The sequence below is a fragment of the Solanum pennellii genome, chromosome 1 (genome assembly GCF_001406875.1).
Source record: "Solanum pennellii chromosome 1, SPENNV200".
Classification (NCBI taxonomy): domain Eukaryota; kingdom Viridiplantae; phylum Streptophyta; class Magnoliopsida; order Solanales; family Solanaceae; genus Solanum; species Solanum pennellii.
The window spans coordinates 75,915,752-75,924,269 of NC_028637.1; positions in this window are offsets into that span (position 1 = coordinate 75,915,752).

Here is an 8,518-nt window from a genome sequence, read left to right on the forward strand (position 1 = left end):
GAACCCAATTACAACCAATGTGAGTAAAAGTTAGTAATCTCACGACCAAGTAATCACCATATTACTTGAAGAGCCTAAGGAGATACAACATTGCCCACTATGCTATCACCCCTAGATAACTTAGACATTTTCTAATAACCGTCCACTAAAACAACTAACTTTAGATGATTTAGAATTTGACTGAGCAGATACAACACTACCCACTAAATAAGTTAACTCGAACTAATTTAGACTTTTGCACCAAACAACTATCTAAATCTTTTATAGATGTAGGATCAAATTTACAATATATGTTCAGTAGAATTAATCCTAAGACCACTAACCTTGCATCTCTATCTGGTTCGAATTTGATCTTGAGGATGAATTTTCACTAGAGTATTAGCCTTTGCACGAGTTCTTGAGAGTTTTTTCAAGTTGAAAAAACTAAGGTTGTGACTATAGGAGATTAGGTTAATGAAAAATAGTCACAATGTTTGAGAACATACCATTGGTTGAGGTTTCTGCCCTTTTTGCCACAGTTGGAGACTGTGCACCAACCAACTATACGTTTTACAACCTGGCAGTGGAGAATGCGTCTCACTAGGGATCAGGTCCCTTTAAAAGGTCCCTGGGTTTGTCAAATCATCAGTTGGAGACTATGCACTAACCGCTTGTACTGTTTCTAGCCTGGCAGTGAAGAGTGTATATCACACTATGGAATAGGTCCATTTACAAGGTCTCAGGGTTTGTCAAATCATCAACACTACAAATAACACAAGGAAAATAAAATCATCTATGAAGTTGAGGCCCAATCAATACCTTACAGATTAAGTTCAATAAGGCTAAATAGTTTTCATAGGGATAAATATCGAAAGAGAGTGCTTCTTAAGATAAAATCGTCATATATCAGTATGGCTTTATCCTTGTATAGTTGATCCACTTTAACGTTTGTAATTTTTGTATCATATATGTAATTCGTCACCTCTAACAATGCTATATAACACAAATCACCATTTTTTTATTTTACCAAGCTGGGAGCGAGTGTATCCTGTTCAGCACTTTCATCACAGACAATTGAACCAGTCGACACATCAAATCTTTCAATATCATCAACATCCTTATCAATTGTACCAATACAAAGCGGATATATTCCAAATCCAATCTCTCGTTTAATCACCTCAACCTACAATTTTACTCCCATATCAGTTCTTATACTCATTGGAAAGGAGTTTTCTTCAACAATGTTTCGTATTTCAATTTTTTGACTTATCTATATTAAACTCAACCGCAATTGTTGAAACTAGATTCATGAAGGAAACATGTTCACAAACAAATATCCCATCATTTTCTTGTATCTTTCATATTTAATATCACTCTCCTGTACTCCAAAATGCCTCAAGAAAATTTATATATTCATTATCTATCTGGTTAAACTCACAACAACAAAATTGATTCTTAGTCGAAGACTTCTTCGTTGTAGTATAGAAGAAAACAAACACAATTTGAATCTTTCAATTCTGATTTGATTTGTTATTTTGTGAGTCACGTTTCTATAGTTGACATTAAGAGCGAAACTGATTGGCGTGATTTAAGGGATTTGATTTCCCATTTTTAATTTTCCATTAAAAGCGCAAAAAAATATACGTAACCTTAAATTAATAATGTATCCGACCCTCTTTCTAATGTATCAGCCTTATATTATTGTATCCGTCTTTTAAAATTTTTGAGGTTTTTTATACTTATAAATTTTTAAGGCATAGATAGTAATTTTCCCCTTAAAAGTATGTGATTTCTATAATTGTCCCTTAGTAAAATTAGCTCTGAATCTAAGGCCCAATCAATACCTTACAAATCAAGTTCAATAGGGCTAAATAGTTGGCTTGGTGCTAGATATCAAAACAGAGTACTACTTAAGATACAACAGTCAATGAAGTATCTCATGTAATTTGTGCTCTTACAAATAAAACTATCAATAAAAAGCACAAAAACTTTATTTCAAAATGAGCTCAAAGAAACCATCTATTCTTAAGATGAAAGTTCCGAGATGAGGATATTGAGGTGATGTGTGGACTTATTAGGAATGATAAAATTTGGAAAGAAGATATATGGGACAACGTAGGAGTCTTCTCCGTGGTGAACAAGATGATGGAAGAAGGATTGAGATAGTTTTGGCATGTTAAGATGAGAATTATAGATGCCCTGATGAGGAGGTGTGAGAAGTTGAGACTGGTAGGTATCAGGCCAGGAAACAGATGGGGAGGTAATTAGACATGTTAGTTTATAGTTGAGCGTTCTCTCACTTTCCTATGTGATAGACTCGGTTGTTGCACTTGGACCTCATTTCTTAATAGTGGTAATTAGGGGTACTGTCAAACGAGCGGGTTGGGTTGAAATTGGAGATATTAAAATGGATTGAAATAGAAATCGAGTTGTGTCTTGACCCGCCCAAATTTACTTTGGGCTCAAATGGGCTAAAAGAGGAGTTGGATCCTGACCCGATCAATCTCAATAATTTCGATAGGTTTATTGTGTGGGTAAAGAGGGTATCAGGGTGGGTTAATACATTGGAGAGTGGCGAGCGAGATTTTGATATGTGCCTCAGATACATGCAAACCAACTTGAAAATAATGTATGTAGAACAAATTAAATCTAATTCTGTTTCATATATATGTATGAAATACATGTATCTGATCTTATATAAAGGCACCAAACTCTGGTAAGATACGTAATATTGCAAACTATGGTGTATCTAAGATATTATCTTCTCCAAGCACCCCTACTACCCATTTGCAGAAGCAACCCAATTTTGCAGAAATATCTATACCTACCCAATCTCACCCCACCCCATAGTCTTCTGTAAATACCCTTCTTTTTTTTCGTAAAAACATCTAGACACATGCCCATCTACTCATTATTTTTTTTATCACTGTCTTCTGTCTTCTGCAAAAAAAAAAATCTTCTTTCTTTTTATCCTAGTTAGAAGGTTTAGAATTCATCAAAAATTAAACTTTACTCCTACATATTAAGTTCTCTCAAGAAAGAATCTCATGAAAAATTTAGTATTCAAATCATAAAACGGATATATTCATGAATTTCTAAAAGTGTTTCCATCATTTTTCATCATTGTAGTATAACTACTTTTAATTCATATGTTGGATGTAAAAGTTTGCAGAAATGGTGACTGAAAATGGGAAAGCAGAAGTACAAAAAAATATAAGAAGTCAATTATATATGCTTGATGCACGCTTTCAACAATTGTATTTCATTTACTAAGTCATGTAAGTAAAAATTGTCAAAATGATACAGTGAAATCCGATATGAAGTGTCTGAAATGAACGTTAAAGTATCTAAATGAAAATTGATGTCAACTTAGGGGTCCACCGAAGGATTAGGCTGTTTACATTCGATGTAGCCCNATAGACACTATTTAGAGATTTAATAATATCCTCTCCAAAGAACAATGTATTTTCTCTGATACACTAGCTTCCATTAAATTCATTTTATACTAACACCCCATGAATTATTAAAAAAATACTAAAACCTTCTTTAGAACGATAAAATAGTTTTCTTCATTGCAAAAGAGTTACAAATTCATAAGGAGAAAATGTCACTCGTTGAATTTTTATTTTTTAAAAGTAATAATCACTAATAGACAAAATTATGACTTTGAGATATCATAAAATTTTAATTAGAAGGTATATTGACAGAATTAAAATTTGATCGTGATTAAATAAAATATATAAATAAATAAATAAATAGAGAAAAGAGAAAAGAATACTAAAAAATCATCACATAACAGTTTTGTGTCTAGCTATTATATTTGAAGATATTGATTTAGAAATATACGTAGGGTTGAGGAAAAAAGAAAGAGAAACTAATTAGTATTTCTTTTTGTTGTAGGACAACTTTAAAAATAACTGATGAATTAAAGAAGAATATTTATTTGAAAATAGATGATGAGTTAAAAATGTAAGATTGTCTTTTTGTTTAATCAATTTTTTTTTAAATAAAAATAAAGAGTTTGTACAATGTTAGATCTTAAAGTGACCTGTCCTAAAATGTAGAACAAGACCAACAAAAAAAAAACTATTTTCTTAAACTCAAATCAATATTAAAGAAATCAATTGCACTTTTTGAAACTAGTTTTTTTTTAATCTTTACATATTATCGAGATAAAGGGTGTGTTTGGTACGAAGGAAAATGTTTCCTAGAAAATGTTTTCCGGGAAAACAAGTAGATTCTGGACTTATTTTCTCATGTTTGGTTGGTGAATAGAAATGTTTCCGGAAATGATATTTAGTGTTTGATTTATGAATGAAAAATATTGTTGAGAAATATCTTTTATTTTTACTAGAATACAAAATATTTTATGAAATTGAAAATATTTTTAAAAAAATTTATCCAAAAGAAAATGTAATTTGAAATTGGTGGAGAGCTTTGGAAAATGTTTTCCTTAATTTTTGAAGGGAAGTCATTTTCCTTAATTTTGGGGAAAATGAGTTGGTTTGGAAAACATTTTCCAAGACTTTTGCCCCAACCAAACATGAGAAAATTGGAAAACATTTTCGAGTAAGAAAATTGAGAAAAATGTTTTCCTTCATACCAAACACACTCAAAGTAAGAAAATTGGAACACCTTTCACATATAACAAACATAAAACCATATTTGTATGTATAACTATAATTTGGATGATTGTGTTTCATAGCAAACTTTATATTTTCTATGACTATTAATATATATATTTTGCTATACATATACAAAAATCAATTGTATAATTTGTATTTGTATAAAGCGAGAAAAGAGAGAAGGAAAAAAGAAAATTGGGCAAGGAAAGATCTGTATTTGTATAATCATAAGTTAAAGGACAAAAATATATGTATTTGTATTTGTATATAAAATTTTCTCTATATTTGTACAAACACGAATACATTTTATACAATTGTATTTGTATAAAATCAAGAGAGGCAAGGGAGAGACTGGCGAGAGTGGCGAGCGAGAAACCTAGGGAGAGAGGCGAAAGACAACAATTTGCTACGGGCTTCAATAAAATCAAACTGGGGTCGTAAAATTTAATTTGAATTAATAGTTTGCTATTATATATAATCTTCCAAAAATTAATATCTTCTTGCAAGACTTGTATGTTGATTTGATTCTTTTAACACCCGAGAACTCAGGTGAAAATACACAAATCAAATAAAATTATTTTATGCATAGATATATTTAAGAGAGACTAGGTTCTGGGTACGTGCATTTCACGTGTATCCAAGCAAGAATTGATTGATGTTATGATTTTCGGCACCTCAAATATTGAGCATAAATTTATGTGTAAAAAATTACAAAATTGCAATAAATAGTCAAAATGAACCATGAGTCATTTAGTACACAACTAAACATATAAAATATGATTTTTAGACATTAATAATAGAATCAATAGTGAGAAAAACATATTATATAAAACAGTAACAGAACTAAGATTTTCACTAAAAAGGTGTTCAAAATATGAAGAGCTAAACACACGAAGGTTTAACATCTACTATATATACATAAAAAATATTATTTAAACCATATGTATAAACCACCGAGGCTTTGACTGAACCCTCTCGGCCTTATCTGACTCCCCTAAATCCCAATAAAACATATGGATCAAGATTGTTCCTTTCAACTTCATCTCATATCATTTTCTTATAAGATTGTGCTTTGTAATAACAGTAAAGATATAAGTAAATAGATCCATTATCTAATCAGGGCGGCTTGCATTTTCCTTACACTTTTGTAACCCATAAATTTATTGTGCCAGGTAACTCTTCCAAATCTCTATGACTTCATTGCATTATATGTTAGCTTTTAAATAACTTTAGGAAATGACTATTCAAACTAAATACATTTTATACTCCAACGTATTCCATTATTATAGATAAAAGGTAACATTTCAATTAGTTATCTATTTTTTCAAATTAATTAAGGAAATCAATGCATTGATTTTGAAATAATAGATTATACATGCATTTGAATCTAATCCATATTATTGAAACACTTAAAGTAACCTTTCAAATTTTTAACCTTTTGAGAATAACTAAGAAAATTGATGCATAGTTTTTTAAAAGAATGAATTATATTAATTTAACACCTTTTCACTTTTAGTATTTAGTATAATATAATTATATAATACGATTAGCTACTTAATATTTAATTAATGAATTATTTTATAATATTATGATTGAATGTAAGGGCAAAATGGTAATTTGACTTTGAATGTTTAAGCTTCCCACTTATAATAATATATGCTATACAATATTGTAACATCCCTTTTTAAATTGTGACAAATGACAATGATGCTATTTCTATCAAGTTGAAGTCATATATTTTGAAAATATATATATGCTAATCTTAAATTCTTCTTCTAATATGGGAGGTGCCCCTTTTGTCCATGTTAATTATTTTTCTTTCAGGAATATCCTAAAAAAAGATAAAACTAAAAATCTCCCAACTCCCATCCAAAATATGTATCATGTTCTAAGAGAGTTTCTATAGTAATTTTACAGATAATCTGTGTATTCGTAATCAAATCCTCATTAATATCTTTTTTTTTTGTGCCTAATAATTCTCGAAAATTTTAAAAACTAATTTTTTCAGTATTTGTCATAGTCCACCATGATTTATCATCCTTACTATCAATTTTTCACATACTTCGTACTGCACATACATACATCATTTGGGAAACAAAAAAAGTTTATTATATACTTTCTCATGATTTATACACAAATTTTTTATAAATATTTAATAAATTTCTTACTAAATTTGGAGGAAAAAAATTTGATTCAGGTGAACCTTGAAACTCATATCTTCTAAGTCAAATCCGTCTTTTAAGTCCCTTTTCTGCTCCTATATTAACCACCTTTACCCTTGTTCCATTTCCATTCCCTTTCTCCATATTCAACATGCAATTTCTAAGTATTATTATTATTATTATTATTATTATTATTATTATTATTATTATTATTATTATCTTTTAATTACTTTATTTATGTGTCTATTAATCGTTACTCGTACCCAAAGAAATAATAACTTGCGTCGTCAAGTTGCTAGCCTTAGACAGTCCCTTTTCGTTCAGGTTCCCTTTTTTTTTCAATTTATTATTAGGGACATTGATATGGTATCAGATATCACAAAAATGCCCTACAACAAGTTAAATAGTTCAAAGTTATCCTTTATACTAACGATTACTCCAAAACAAAACAAAAAGCTAAAATTTTTGTCCTTGAACTATTCAAAATGAGACCGTTTCAATTAGATAGTCGATTTAATTGGTTTGAATCACTTTATTGGGTGCAGGGATATGTTGATGAGCAATTTACTTGTGCCCGGAACCCGGTGATCAAGGATCTTCTCAATTTCAGCATCATACTGTGTAGGTACTGATGGAGGAGCCCTCTTTGGCCTGTTTCTGTCCGGATCATCTGCATCTGCAAAGTAAGGTTACAAAAAACTCACATGGAAAGTGGGATGAATTTTCAACCTTTCTGGCAACTTTAATCTATAAGCAACTTCGCCCACTCGTTTCACCACTTCGAATGGACCATCATACTTAGGAATCAAACCCCGATGTCTATTCTTACTTACAATCTGTTTCCAGATTTGTGGAGTAAGTTTCAGTAACACTTTGTCACCCACATTGAACTCAACTGAGCGACGATGTTGATCAGCATACTTCTTCATGCGCCGCTGAGCCTTGCGCAAGCTATCCTGTGCCTCATATAACATTTCAAATCTGTCCCTTGCAACCCTTTATGCAGCTGGACACTTTCCCTGATTTTTAGATTTGGCAACATCTAGTGGCGTCATAGGCTGTTTGCCTAAAACGATTCCAAAAGGGCTCATTTCTGTTACAGACGACTTGTGCAGATTATAGCAGAACTATGCAGTGTCTAACTATGTCACCCGATTCCGTTGACTTGCTGTCACATAGTGCCTCAAATATTCTTCCAACAAGTGATTAATTCTTTCCGTCTGTCCATCTATTTGTGGATGATTTGCAGTAGAAAATTTTAACTCAGCCCCCATCACATTGAACAAAGTTGTCCAAAACCTACCAGTGAACCTTGTATCTCTATCACTCACGATGTCAGCCGNCCCCCATCATATTGAACAAAGTTGTCCAAAACCTACCAGTGAACCTTGTATCTCTATCACTCACGATGTCAGCCGGAACACCAAAATACTTAACCACATATTTGTAGAACAAATCAGCAGCAACTTCAGATGAACATAGTTCAGGTGCAGCAACAAAAACAGAATATTTTGAAAACCTGTCAAATACCACCATGATAGATGCTTTGCCATCTACCTTAGGTAATCCAGAAATGAAATCCATGCTTACTGATAGCCATGGCCTTTCAGGAATAGGCAAAGGTTGCAACAAACCTGCTTCCTTTTTATGTTCAGTCTTCTCAACTTGACAAACATGACAAGTCTTGACGTATGCCTCTATATCGTCTTCCATCTTTGACCAAAAATAAACACGAGACAGTAAGGCTAACAT